General features: G+C 39.3%; 1 protein-coding gene across 1 annotated transcript in view; it reads right to left on the bottom strand.

Moving 5' to 3' along the window:
* Positions 1-8632: 8632 nt before the first annotated feature.
* Positions 8633-15137, bottom strand: part of LOC141787140 (endonuclease V-like) — a 157544-nt gene continuing 151039 nt past the window's right edge. The window contains exon 9 of the mRNA XM_074665422.1: positions 8633-10178. The gene's annotated coding sequence lies outside the window, so the exon portion shown is untranslated. The remainder of the gene's footprint in view (positions 10179-15137) is intronic.

Below are 15137 nucleotides of genomic sequence, written 5' to 3'. Positions count from 1 at the left end.
TGCATTGACATCATACAATGTTAATTCTTCAAACAATAAACAGACAGCGCTCTTTTTATTTAATTTATACAATGTTTAGAATGAACAGAATGAAGCCTGAAGTTACCTCCATATGAGGAAATCCAGCTTCGTAGTACAGGCCTCAGAATTCAGTCTAGATAAAGTTGCTTCTCCTGATATGGTTGCAGTCTCTCCATTGGGCATTGATGAGAGATGCATGACTTTAATATACACTGTTAAAAAATGCAATTTTGCAGGAAATGGGCTGTAATTCTTAACAGATTTTTCCTGTCTTCTTATAAAACAAAAAATGCTGGTAGATTTACAGATATTTTCAGTACTTTTACACAGTCAAAAAGAAATCTGAATTTTTTAGTTATTAACTCTTATATTTTGAAGTATTTTTTCTTTTTTTTCACAAACATTACACAAAACTGTAAATTTACAGAAATTATCTGTTTTGTTAGGTATTATGCCAGCTGAACACTGTACCCTCCTCACTCATGGTTGCAATTCCCTGAAAAGAAAAAAAAACAAAGTAAAATTACAGTATAAGCACTGGCAGCAAAGTTTCCAGACAGATACTGCAAAGTTACAGTCAAACACTGTAAAAAAAATGCAGAAAAACGTAAAATAACAGTAAAAATACAGGACTAAACTGTAGACAAGAAAAAGAACTGTAAAAGATGGTTGAAGCACAGGCAGCAAAGTTTCCACTGTAAAAAACATGGAACTACATGAAATAACTGTAAAATACAGGACATAACTGTAAAAAAAAAAAGTCTGTAAAAAAAAAAAAAAAAAAAAAAAAAAACAGCAAAAGCACTGGCAGCAAAGTTTCTGGACAAACACTGTAACATAAAACTACACACACAAAAAACAATGTAAAACAACAGGACTGAAAGGTTTTTTGATCAGAGACAAATTTAACAAAAAAAAACAAAAGACCTCCAATCAGAACACACTGCCCTTCTTCCAAAAACACTTTCCTCTCATGCATCACCGGTCATTTTGTCCTCCATCAGTTTGTGTCTTAAATTTTACTATTTTCCAATTATTTTACAGCAAAGTCATTTTTATTGTGACAGTGCTTGTAACCATGAGTGAGGAGGACACACTGTGGATATAAGACCCTGCTATACGCGGGGCACAGCATGTCTGTGCTCCAGGGGGTGGACTGGCTGTCTGTGCTCCATCGTGCAGACCCTGTATCCAGTGATTTTTATGGTTTTTTTTTTTTGGTTTTTTTTTTTGTTTTGTTTAAATAAATAGGATGTGTTGATCAAATTGGTTTGTTGGTCAATTTTTTATAACAATGTTATTTGAATTACACAGCCGGTCCATGCAGTGTTGCACAGTCAGCATCTTCCCCCAATGCAATACTTTAACGTTCAGCAGAGTCTTATATCCTCTGTGTGCTCTCCTCACTCACGGTTACAAAACACCATCACAACAAAAAAGTATTTTGCTGTAAAATAACGGTATTTTTCTGTAGAACTCATTGCATTGTCACTACATTGAAGGTATTTGACCGTAATCATTTAGGAAAAATCTTTTAAATAATGTTGTTTTTTTTTCTCTAAAATGACATTTTAATACTGTAAACCTGCAGACACTTATCTTTAGTTTTACATATGGAGTTTGTTTTTATATATTACAAAGTTGTTATTGTACATGGGGAAAAATAGTACTTTCACAGGAGATTACTGTAGATTGATTTCACTGTAATTTTACAGTATTTGTCTGGAAACTTTGCTGACAGTATTTTTACAATTTTTTTCTATATTTTTTTTCTACAGCGTAGTGAGCGGGAGAGTCTCTCTGAGGCAACAGTCGATGCCTTTAACTGCCCATTAACCTGCTGACCACAGGCTGTGTGTGCTTTGACCACAGTGTGTCTGGAGCAGAGCTGCACAAGTGTCGGTATGTCACAGTCACAAAAGCTCTCTTAAAGAAGTTCTGTGTAGGTGGTTGGTTAGTTTTTTAAAGTTTTAATAATCCAAACCAACCTTGAAACTGCTAAAGTTGACAAAAAGAACCAAAGAAAATACCAAAAAATAAAAGGACATGGTGTGGAAAGTTTGGAAATTCCTGATATCTCCCAGATCTAAGTGTAAACATGACTCCTTTCAGCAGCCTCAAAGGAAGAAAAACAGAAAAACCTCCAACAATCAGTAATGGATTTTTTTTCTTTTCTTTTCAAGGCTGGTCAATCAAACCCTGATTCTTCACTTTATCACTCACAATGCCAGCTATCAACAAATACTCTGTAACCATGACCTGTTTTAATTGGAAATTCAGTTTGAAGTCAACAACAAACCAAACAACACACCAATGCAACAAGAAACTTGACATTGTGATAACGCACGGCAAAGAAAAGGAAAGTATGTGTGAAAGAAGCTGAACATTGATCCTGTCCTCACATTGATAAACTTTACTTTGTGCAGGGCGAGAATTTTAACAACTTTACAGGAGACAGATACAAAACCAGATTTAGAGCATGTCCCACAAACATGAACAAAGTTCCCAAGCATCAAAAAGCATCACCTTTATTCAGGAAGACACAAAAAGAGGAGCCGTGTTGATGCTCTGATGTGATTTTAGTCTTGGCCTCTTTAATCTCTATCAGCTAGAAACCAACATGAGACTCAGGGATACCGAGGCTATTCCAGGAGGGCTGGAGACAGATATACTGTTAATATTTCATGTCTGCAGAGATTTCCAGCTCAGGAAGAGCTCAGGACCAGATGAAACTCTGTTTGATGGTTAAACCAAGGAGTGAGACTCAGCGTGAGGAAACCCCCGGGATAAAAGGGACTGAAAGCACTTTGTCTTGTCTTCCTCCTGCGACGCATTCATCTGAGAGAAATGAAAATAGTTTCAGAGCACAGAAAAAGTTAAGTGTAAATCTGTACCCTGTCCCTGCGATTTAGTGCAGTCAGGCTACTGTGACCGAGTGTGTGCTTACACACTCATAATAGAGAGGATAGTTCTGGTTTGGGCCAGGAGTTAAATCCCACCTGGTACAGAAGATAAAAAGGCTGGAGAAATACAAATTCAAGTTATTGAGTCACAAAAAACAGGCCTGATACTTGAGCTGATGCATCAGCTTCTCCCATCAGGTCTGACAGAAAAACATCTACCGATCCTCCATCTTTACTCAGGAGTTGTTCTATGCTTTGTAAGGGACAACATGGACATAAAAAAACGAATCAAACTGTGAGTTATGGAAACACTCTACAAGTTTAAACAATCTGTTTGCAAATCAAGATTGGCAAGAGTTAAATATTAGCAGGCTTCAGCCCTGACTCTGAATTCTATTATTTCCCTGCTAAGCTAAATACTCAATACCTGAATACTCAAACCACACAAAATAACGATGTTTTATTTCTTGACAGCCAGGTATATTAAAAAAAAAATGATTTCACACACTGAATCACACTCATCAGTGGAAAGTAATCTACCACACTTCTGGGAGCACAAAGCTCTTGAGTCATGGTTAAAAAGTGACAGGTCACCAGCAGAGAAATGAGGAAGAGAGGAGGAGAAGTGAACAGAAACAGAGAGGGAGGTTAAAGGACACATGAAGCTGAATGAACAAGGCATCAATAAAATCAAAGCTAAGCTCAAACACCACAGAACGTGTTAGACCTTGAAAACCTTCAGGTGCTGCAGTCTTTATCTGCATGAATTCAAAATGTGAGAACAGTTGTGATAATACTGTGAATGGAAACACGTGAGTCAACTCTTTTATTATTCTAGTGTTTTGTTCCTCTAGTTTCACTCTTGATTGATTTATGCTCAATACTCCATCTGAAAACAAGTTTGCATGTTAAAACTTAAATGCAAAGATGTTTTCTAGTTTGTTCTGCACATTCATAAAAAAGGCAAAAAAAAACCCATTAGCTGTATTAAAGAACAGAGCAAACAGAACAGTCATAGTATATATTATATATATATCTTTCCGTTACTAGGCGCTACCCAAGTAGCTGCCTGTTGCAGCAGCTCTCTCGTCTTTGTCCGTTTCTTGTAATTTTTTCGTCTCTTTTTCGTCATCTTTGTATTTGGAGTGGATCATCACTTTGTATGGTTCATTTGTTGGTCATGGACACCAAACTTTTTGTGGCTTCGGCGATATTTTTACTACTTTTCTCCTGTGTTTGTCTGGAGATTCTACATGTAACCATGGCTGCATTGTTTACATGTGAAATTAGCTGTTAGCAGCCTGTAGCATGTCAATGCTAACTAGTGTAGGGCTTGATGATTTCCCTCGAGCTGAGGAGGAGGAGGTGAGGACGACGTGCTGGTTCTCGGATGTGAGCTGGGAGGTGACGACGTGGACCTGTCCTTCCATCCATCGTTGTTGGGAACGTGGGATCTAGCTCCGGGGGATGGACTAGCTAGCTGTGCTAACCCAGCGGCATCGTGCTGTTCACGGATGTGGCTGACGGAGCAGACATCAGACGGCGGCAACACATCGGAGGAGCTTCGCCTGCTGTGAGCAGACAGGATCCAGGAGACAGAGACTGAACAGACTGCTGGGGAGGCTCAGTCCTGGACCCTGTGGAGGTGGAGACTGGCTGGGCTGGAGAGTGGTGGACGAGTGGTGGACGGGCTGTCGTCATCTATTTTCTTATGGACCTTTTTGCACTTTCTATACTCTTTCTTACTTTTGTTTTCTTAAATGCTGCGGTGACTCCTGAATTTCCCCTTGGGGATAAATAAAGTATTTTCTTTTCTTTTCTATTCTATTCTATTCTATTCTATTCTATTCTATTCCATTCTATTCTATTCTATTCTATAATCAACAGCAGAAGGCAGCATGCAGTGCTAACTTCCTACTACACTCACATGTAGTACACTGTAAACTCCAGAGTTCATATCACTCAACTGGATTAAGCTATGAAAACGTAACATTTGTTAGTAAGTTTAATTTACTCAAATGTCTGAGTTTTCAGTGTTGAAACTGATGATTTCTGAGTAGATTTAACTTTTGTTGCTGTTTAAGTAAGCATAACCTAAAATCATTAGTTTCTGAAACTGCGTTTTGTAACCATGAGTGAGGAGGGGACGCAGTCGCACTGCAGCAGTGGCACAGGTTCTCTGTGCTCCACATGACATGGACTACTTGTCTGTACGCCACAGCATGGACCAGCTGTCCATGCTCTATGCTGTGTGGATTGGCTGTCTGCGTCAAAAATATATATCTTTTTTAAATTTTCAAATTGGCCTAAATATCATGACAGTCCAGTCAAGCATTTCATTGATAAATATATTAACCATTAGGAATACACAGCAAAAGTCAACAGGTACAAGACCCTGTGCCATGGAGCACAGACAACCTGTGCCCCCTGAAGAACAATAGTTTAATGAACAGCAGGGTCTCATATCTACTGCCTTCCCTCTTCACTCACGGTTACTAAAGTTATGAAATTAGAGCTGATTTTTGTTGTGACGGTGTTTGAAACCATGAGTGAGGAGGAAACGCTGTGGATATGAGATCCAGCTGAACTTTAACATGTTATTTAATGTAGTTTCTCAGATCTGATTCAATGTTTTAAAACAATTTTTTGTTACTTAATTTATTGATATCACATCTTTCAGTTTCAGTTTTGAGTACGGTCAACTTAATATGTTTTACAGTGATATGCAATGTTTTTTAACATTACTTAATATTTCAATTTGTAACAAATAAGCATCATGTTTATTTCATTAAAGACTTTCAGTAGAATGATTTTCCACAATAATTGTAACTACTCAAGATGTTGAGTTAAATTAACTTAAGTTTCATGATTCATCACTTTGTTTTTTTTTCAAGGTAACCGGCTTACAACCTTCTTTCATGTAAACTCAAGTCATCTGGGCTTAACTCATCTTGTGATTTCTGCGGCACATGGACTGACTCCAGAATCAAAAATCTCCCTGATGAAGTGGACATGTTGTCTCTGTACTTGGATCTCTCCTTTAAATTGATCATTAAACAAATATAGACCTCTGACCACTCTTTCTTCCCTGATTAAATTTTAAACCTAAAATGTCCAATGATAAATTATTTGTTTAAACTGTAAACAAACACTACATCCTCATTAATGGTTGTGTTACTGGCTTTAAAAATCAGTCATAGATTTTGTGGTGAAATAATAATAATAAATCTCATCTGTCTTATTGAACACTGCCAGCACAAAGGACATCCAGTGCTTTGGTTATATAATCTTACAGGCTGAGTTCATCTGGTTGTTTGGTGACATTAACTTCTCCTCTTCTCCACATTGTTGCTGCATCTCTTACTTAAGACTCACAGAAATTCCTGTTTGCTGCAGACGCCTCTGCAAACCCAGCCAGTGAGGCTTTTTGACTGCAATCAAAAATAGAGAAGCGCTGTTATTCTTCTTTACAGACAGCCATGGCCGTCACCTCTGTTCTTCTTTCAGTGATTTATTTTTCTCTGCTGCAGAGCTGCAGAACATCTCAAGGGCAGTCACGCTGTGGGGCATCTTTTCAGGAGTTCAACTGATTTCTTTCTGATTCTTGTTCACTGCTTTCGTTGATTTTTTTTTTCTCATGTTGTTCAAGGATGATGCAGAGGGGATATGTCGCTGTTTCAGGTAGAAAAGAAACAAGAAACATTGCGTTATGTCCTTTGAGACAGCATGCTCAATCGTTCTCTCAGCTCTGAAGTTTTCTTTTCATGTGTCTGCAGAAGCAGTGGGGTTATTTTCACTTGCATGGCTGATTTAATTTAACAGATCAGTACAAGACATAGTTTGTCTAATTTAGAGTTAAATTATTTGTAAAAATCTTCATTAGCAATAAAAAAACAAACCCAAACAAGTGACTGGAGTTGTATTACACTTTTCATCCTGAGAGCCTTACTGGTTTAAAACAAAGAATATTTTTTAAACAGCTTAACAAAAAGAAATATGGATGTCGTATTCAAAGGATGAGCCCGGACAAACAGGCTCTGTTAAAAAAGGAAGAGGGGGTTAACAGAGAGTAGAAAAGGCTGCTGAGAGCACAGAGGCAGAGCTGTCAGACGAGGACAGCAGGATTGCCGCCCTCTGTCAGAGTCTTCACTCTCAAAATAACAAGAAAGCATAAATGTCCAGCCCAGTTTCAATGTGCTCAGGGCCTCTGAAACTCAAAGAGAGGAAGGAGTTATTGAAGGGCTGTGGATGGAAAAACTGTGGAGCAAATAAAGGCAGAGAAGAGGATCACTGGCAGAGCATGAGCAGCACTTCTTTATGGACTAGTAAATAATCAGACCAAAGATCCAACCTCAAACTGCTGCACTGAGTTTATACACTGGCTTTGTAATCCCTGGGAAATGACCACTGGAAGTGACATCATGAATATTTCTTTGTTTCAAAACAATATTTTTATTTCTGAAATCAAGAATTTTTCATTTCAAAAGGACAAAAAAGAACACAAATAACTTGAGAGAGGGAATCTTGAACACATTTCAATCCAGTTTGTCACACTCCCTCCTCTGTGATGCCTGTTTGCTTGTCAGTGTCTTGTGTTCATTTCAGTGGTGTGTTTTCCAAGTGCTTGGCGTGTTTTTGATCTCCCCCTGTCCTCTGTCATCTTCATCCTCTGATCATTGGCTCTGAATCTACAATAAACACACCTGCCCGCCATCAAACCATCACAGACTGAAAACAAGAACCATGGAACCACCACTCGCTGCCCGCTGACTCGTGGTACAAAGAAAAGACCTTTTCCAAGCTGCAAGCCTTGGCTTGAAATCACCTTTTAGACACTTAAATTTTCTCATTCTGACACTGCTAGTGACTCAGTAATCAAAATGCAGTGGTTCAAAATGTCAGGGTGAACTTTTCATGTCAAATTGAGGTTTTTTTCTTTCTCTTTTTTTTTTTTCTTAAAATTTTATTTTATTTTATTACTTTTGAATTAAAATCCTTGAATTTGTTCCAGAGTTCAAAATCTTTTAACTAAAGATAAAATGGACTCAGTGTGCAAAGGTCTTTAATAAAAGGTTGTTCTGCTTGAGCTCATCACAGGTTGTATGAGGCTCATACACTACAACAAATTAGACACCCTGATCCAAACAGGTGCAGTATAAAATAATCCACCCCTGAATTACACTGTGTCAGAACAACAACAACAAAAAAAGCTTAACCACTCAAACATTTTTGATCCAGGCTGTAAACATGCTCAATTTAGCTGTACTCATGACTGGAGTGATGGATTTTTTCATTGGCAGCATTTTTTAACACTGTTGGCAACTGCTTGTTTCCAACTCACTTTTCATTCATCAAAACCTTGAGCTGTATTTTTTTTTTTTAATTTGGATTATTTTACTGTTTCTTCCTTCTGAAATGTTTGATATCAACTCTTTGTGCTTCTCACAGTTAAGGACCAAAACTGTCAAAATGAAAAATAAATGAAAGTGAAAATTAAAACAAAAATAGAAAAATATACCTAAGGAAAGAAATAAAAAAGGTAAAAAATAAAAAATAAAGTAAAAATATAAATAAATATCAATAAACAAGGAAAAAGCGCTCTGCTCTCAAATCTTTTTTTTAATTGTTATTTTTTAAATTAATATTACATGTGAATGACATGTGGATCAACCAGTAGGCAAACAGTTCAACCCAAGACACACTTAGGACCACCTCCTCATTTAAATAACATTTCCTTCTGTATTTCAATGTGGCAGTGACTGCCTCAAATAAAAACATAGATAAATAAATGAATAAATAAATATCATTTCAGAGCGCTTTTAAATCCTTATTTATTGATAGTTAATTGTATTACACATTTATTTTTGTCTTTATTTTTACTTTTATTTATTTATTTATTTATTTATTAACCTATGTATTTATTTTTTGGTTTAGTTTTTATTTTCATTTACACTTTTGTTTATTTTTAACTTTGGCAGTTTTAGTCCTCCATACTTACTGTTGCTCTGAAGTTAAAAAGCCGAGACAGACTCCAGACTTTATTAAGATGTTTCTATAAATCTGGTTTAAATGTTGGACGTTGGTTTGGCTGAGTGGTTAAATCGTGCGCCCAATGTATAGCAGCCAAAGTCCCCCTAGGCACCAGAGTTCAAATCTTAAGCTCATTCAACTTTCAAAAAGGTATGTTAAAAGGCCCTAAGATAAGAGGTTTTTATTTATTTAGACAAGTTTTCTTTAATTAAAAAAAACTAATAAAAAAAAAAAAAACTAAACTAAAAACCTTAAATAATTATCTTGATCATCTCACAGCACACTTAAATCTTTACACACTTGTGTTGAAGAGCATTAAATCCAGATCACAGTTCATCTCTTTTCTGTCTGCAGTCTTGAGGAAAGCACCACAAACAACCTGCCGTCCATCCTCAAAGGCCACAATCTGTCGTTGCTGTATGTGCAGTGTTTGCCAAAGGTTGTACACGGTGTACACTCCTGTGACGTGGGATCCATCTACGTTCTCCACCAGCTGATCCTCTGACCCTCCTGCTGATCAATACTGCCCCGTCTGACCGCGTCTATTCCTGGACATCTCTGCAGTGTCAGCCCTTTTCCCGCCTCGTCCCCTTTTCCGCTCTCCTCGCTGGGACAGGCCTGGCACAGCGCTGCCCGCTGCCAAGTCTGACTCATTTCAAGAGAGACGCTCAGCGAACGTCACAACACGGCCTGTGGCTGCGTGTATGTCACATTGTTTATTATTTCCATACACAGCCATATGGGAGCAGCGCTCTGTATAATTCAACATGAGGCATAATTCAAGAACATCACGCACACAGAGAGATGACCAGCACTTTGAAGCAGATCAGGGACATTTATGATTTATTTAACAAGGCTTCCAGAGTGAAAAGCTGAACGACCCAAAAATGTAATGAGAGCGTGTATAAAAAGAGTCACTGTGACCCATATCCTGTTAAAATGTGGAGCAACGGCATAAAAAGATTCATTCAATCAGACACTGTCCTGGCCCTGAAACTGCTGCATTTTCAGAAGCATGTGAAAGTTGAAACTCCTGCTCATCTTTCTCACCTGACTGAAAAAAAACTCTGTCCTTCTTATTCATCTGGAAACACTTTGTGTCTTTCTCTTTCTCTTTCTCTTTCACGCACGGACACACTCTCACACACACACATAAAAGGAAACTGGCAGTCAGATCTGAAGCTCCTCAGGGCCCTCGTGGTCTTCTGCTGCATCTTTGGCTGCCTGAAACAAGAGGAGAGGAGACAGAGAACAAACCTTTTAGAACATTAAATATGATACCAAACCTTTTTGACTGTCCGCTGTTTCAGAGACACACAGAGGCACTGCGCTGCCTCGTTGTTGAGCTTTAAAGTCAAAGTTACTGATGGTCACCTGAAATGGCAGTGCTTTAACATTCAGCAGTTGCTCTCAGCTCAGGCGGCTAAAAACAGTAAAGATGCACAAAGTCCAGGCTGGGTCTGTATTTATCCCTGAGTCACTCCTGGGAGTCAGGCTGACTCAAAACACTCCTACCCCAGAGCAGGATTTGAGAGTTATTTATGAAGCATGTCTTTTAAAGGACTAAAAGGAATGAGATCCCTTTTTACTGACACTCAGAGTGTCTGTGTGCTTTCTTCTTCACATATATGGGCTTTGAAATAAGTCTTTTGTTAAACTTTAATTACTAAAGGATCTGTTTGAAACCCACAGAGCTGGAAGATAAATGAAACAGAACCCTAAGTTCACATTTCCCTTCCAAGTTACATGTTTCCTTTGACCACGTTCATGTAATTATTGGTGTTAGCCTTTAATTGAGACGTTAGCAGTTTTTCCTTCTTTGCATTTAAAGGTGCAGGATTTTCCTAGAAAAATAAAATGTCAACTTTTACAGGAAAAATCCACTCTATAAATGTGTGTCAGTGTCAGTGTCTGCCTCGAACCCTCTCCTCTGCCTGTATGCTGATGTTTTGGTTGTGTTGGGATGTTTCTGGGCAATGAGTAAGCGTGGATACATCAGCCGATCACAGCGCGCTCAGTGCACAGGTTACTTTGCGTGTTGATGATTGCGTGTGGAAGCCAATCAGAGCAGCTATGATAATGGACGTAGCATAAAGAAAGACAAACACAACCATATATAACCATATATTGAGTAGGGAGTAGTGAATGAGTGAATGATTTCGGACACAAACAAAGTGTGCCAGACAGAGTCTGAAATAAAGGTTTTCTAAAACAACAGTATGAGGAGAATAGAGATTTTCTGAGAGCCGTAAATCATGTAATGATACTACAGGGGTGTCAGTATGAGCCTGAAAAAAAAGGGGGATATGTACTCTATGAGAAATAATATCTTCAACATCTTTATGAGTAGCCCTGAGATTGACTGGTAACCAGTCCAGGGTGTACCCCACCTCTCGCCCAATGACAGCCGGGATAGGCTCCAGCCGCACATGACCATAAACAGGATAAGCTGCACAGAAAATAGATTAATGGATCTTTATCAGTCTCGTATTGTTTGTGTCTGCAGTGGAGATATATCCTCATCCTACTTTTCTTTCAAAGTGGGACAGAAGCTCACTGCACAAGTGTGAGTATTTCCTTTAACTGTAAATTTTACCTGAATTTTTTCAGGCTTGCTGGCAAGGGTAGAAGGTAAGAAAAACATTCACTCCCTGTGCAGTAATTGACTACCTTTTGTTTCATATTTGTAATTTTTAAATCACACCTCCAAAAGACTGACGCCGAAAGCAAAACACTGTTTGACGTTTCTGAGTGAAAACTACGGTGGCCAGTGGGTGTCAGGCATTTTCCAAAAACACAACAGAAGTACAGCCATAATGGGAGTAAAGAGATCAGTTATCCCAACGGCACAGAAAAGTTGTGAAAGGAAGTAATTTCATTCATTCATTTTCTGAATCTTATCATGTTCAGGGTCGCGGGTGTCTGGAGCCTATCCCAGCTGTCATTGGGCGAGAGGCGGGGTACACCCTGGGCCCTGTTCTACGAAGCAAGTTAAGCCTAGCGAGATAGCCTTGGAGCTACCTCACTGAACTGGGCGCGGTACCCGGCGGTCTCGCTACACAGTTTTACGACGCTGGTTATCAACCTCATAAGTGGATCCAGCTCGGCAATGAGCGCGTGCACGCATATAAGGTGGAGCCCGCTGCATCTCACCAATCGCGAACATGGAGCAGTCTGGAGCGGCGGAGCAGGCCAGAGAGAGAAGGACCACATACTTCACACAGGAGGAGCAGGAGGTGATCATGAGGAAGTATGACGAGCTGAAACATGTAATAACGTTAAAAGCAACACCGTTGCCGCTGCTAAAGCACGGAAGGAGTGCTGGCAGAAAATTGCTGACAGTCTAAAAAAAAATCTTTTGTGCCATTATCATTCTTAAATAGCACTGTTCACCATGCACTTTTACTGTAACATGCACCATACCTAATTTATTTCTTAGATGAATTTATTCATTTGTTCATTCCTATCCTGGTAACATTTTTTGTGTGATATGTAGCCCACATGAGTCCTACATGAATTCCTGTCACAATTTAAATACAGGCAATAAAATATTGTCATGGAACAGAAGTGTTGGCATTGAAGATCTTATTACGGCAATGAGAGTTCTTCATTCCCTTTAACTACCTGTAGAAAGTGTCATGTACCTCCCTGGAAAACCGGTAACTTTCATAAAGGTGGTCATCCGAAAAAGAGAGTGGGTCGATGCGGTCCCTGAAAACTCTCGCGCGCCGGAGTGCTCCTCGGACAATGTGAGCTCCGATGTCCACAGGATCCTCTAAGAACGGACAAGCCATTTTCTCGTGAGGGCTCATTGGTCAGTGGGCGGGGTTTTTACAGTCCGCGAGTTGAATCTGGAACCTAACCTGCCCCAGAGCAGGTTAGCTGTTCAGCGTATGTTGCCATGGAGACTCACCTCACTGAGGAATAATCCTGCTTCGTAGAACAGGGTCAGTCATTCACAGAGCTGACAGGGACAGACAACTATTCACGCACACACTCACACCTGCAGACAATTTAGAGTGACCAATTGAACATGTTTTTGGACTGTGGGAGGAAGCCGGAGGATCTGGAGAGAACCCACACATGCACGGGGAGAACATGCAAACTGCACACAGAAAGGCCCACCAGCTGAGGTGGGGATTTGAACTGGTGACCTTCTTGCTGCGAGGCTGCAGCGCTAACCGTTTCACCACTGTGCAGCCCAGGAAGTGAATTATTTAATATATTTATAATAAATTTTGCTATAATGCTAACGTTATGACATGACTGATTCATAAAGCTAAATATAGGACGACATATTGCCGATAATATATAGAAATGTAAGTTCCATGAAAGTGATCACAAGGTAAGACATACAGCTTTATTTATCAAAGCTAAAGTTAAAAAAAGAAAACAATCATTTACTAATTTTCACAACTTTTCTGTGTCCATTGAGATCGCTAACTGTGGCTGTTTTCTGTTGTGCAGTTGCTTTTCCAAGTCATCGAACACCTGCTGGCCACCGTAGAGAACTGATTTTTTAGCTGGATATTTTTGTTGCATGGCTAGGTGTGACTTCAGTGTGCAGGGGTACAGTCTACAAAGTGCAATACTGAAAATAGATAAAACAAAGTTTTTTAACAGCTTCAATCAGGGTGTAAAGGAGTCAACAAAATCACCTCAACTCCACCGCTTCGCCTCTTGTTTGGTCACTGGATGTAAATGGAGTCAGCGTTGTTAATTTGATGATTGATTAGCTACAAAATCCTCTGTTAGAAAACCTGTGTGTGATGCCACTGAGATAACACTTATGATTTTCTGTTTATGGTTCTGCAAAGTTTTAAAGACCAGTTTGAATTAGTTTGAAATTGTTGTCTTATGGATTAAATTTGAGGCGCACATCACTCTAGCAGAAATATTCCTTTTTATGTCATGAAGTATTTCAATCTCATTGTATCTAACCAAGGACATTATGTGACTCTTTCCAAAGGATAATACCTTTAGTACATCAATTCACTGTCCATTGTGTGGTAAAAGAAAAGGATCAGACAACAGCTGAAAGCTCAGGGAGCTGAAATTAAAAGGCTTTTGTGCAACATGTTGCAAACCCTCTCAGCATGAGTTCTCATTAAGAGTCCTACATGGCTGTTATGTTTTAAAAAGGTCTGACCGTGAATAAAAACTATCTTTATTCAGACAAAAAGATTTCTCTTATGATGCAGCTCACATTTAAAGGGGGGTCATGGTTACAGTCAAGTAGTCTGCTGTCACCAAGGACACTCACAATGGACATCAACTCTGATACTGAGCACAAACATGACAAAAACTTAACTTATAACTGCTAAGATAGTGCTCTTTGACAGAGTCATCATGGCCCTCAGGAGGCATTTTCACTGTGAGAATAAAGAGCAACGTTACTCTTTGTTGTTTCTGCAAGGACAGCATGTTTCTCCCCTCCCTCAGATACAAGGTCACTCTCAAATATCATTTAGCTGCTGCCAAATAATCTTTCAATAACCTTATTGTCATCGCCTCCCCTGCAGAATCTCTGCCAGAAGAGTGTTTCCTGGCAGCTCCCAGTAAATCAACAGAATTGGGAACAGTTCCTCACTTTACATAAAAAAGATGAAAAAAGTGCCTCGTCGCTCAAAGGCTGGACTCAGATCTGTCTCTCTGCCTGAGACATCTGTGTAAATCATTTCCCTCATCTGTGATTCAAATATGTTTCTGTAACGCACATATGATGCATTGAATCATTCTGTGGGCACACTGGAAGATGAATCCTCACAGAGGCCCTTCACATATAGCCAGGCACGATATCTACAGCTGTAAACAGAAGTCTGAGAGTGTGAAGCGGCGCTGTGTGTGTCCTGTGATGCTCAGATTGTTCTGTTTACTCTTTGTGTTGTGATCAGTCTTTGATTTCCTTTCTCTCACGGTCGATTTGTCTCTTTTGTTAGCTCTTGTTTCCTTTGTTTCTTTGCATCTTTGTGTTCATGGTGATGCATCCGTGTCTGTGTGTGTGTGTGTGTGTGTGTGTGTGTGTGTGTGTGTGTGTGTGTGTGTGTGTGTGTGTGTGTGTGTGTGTGTGTGTGTGTGTGTGTGTGATGGTTGTGTTTTAATTCGTGTTTCTTGTTTTATTTTGCAGCTCTTGCTCCCTGTGGATTCAGTTTAGTTTTACCTCCTGTCCTTGTGTTTTCTTCC

Source organism: Halichoeres trimaculatus, unplaced genomic scaffold (assembly GCF_033239565.1).
Source record: "Halichoeres trimaculatus isolate MK-OKI-2021-1 unplaced genomic scaffold, fHalTri1.1 fHalTri1_scaffold_2, whole genome shotgun sequence".
Classification (NCBI taxonomy): Eukaryota; Metazoa; Chordata; class Actinopteri; order Labriformes; family Labridae; genus Halichoeres; species Halichoeres trimaculatus.
Note: the sequence above shows the minus strand (reverse complement) of the source record. Positions and strands in the feature narration are given on the sequence as shown.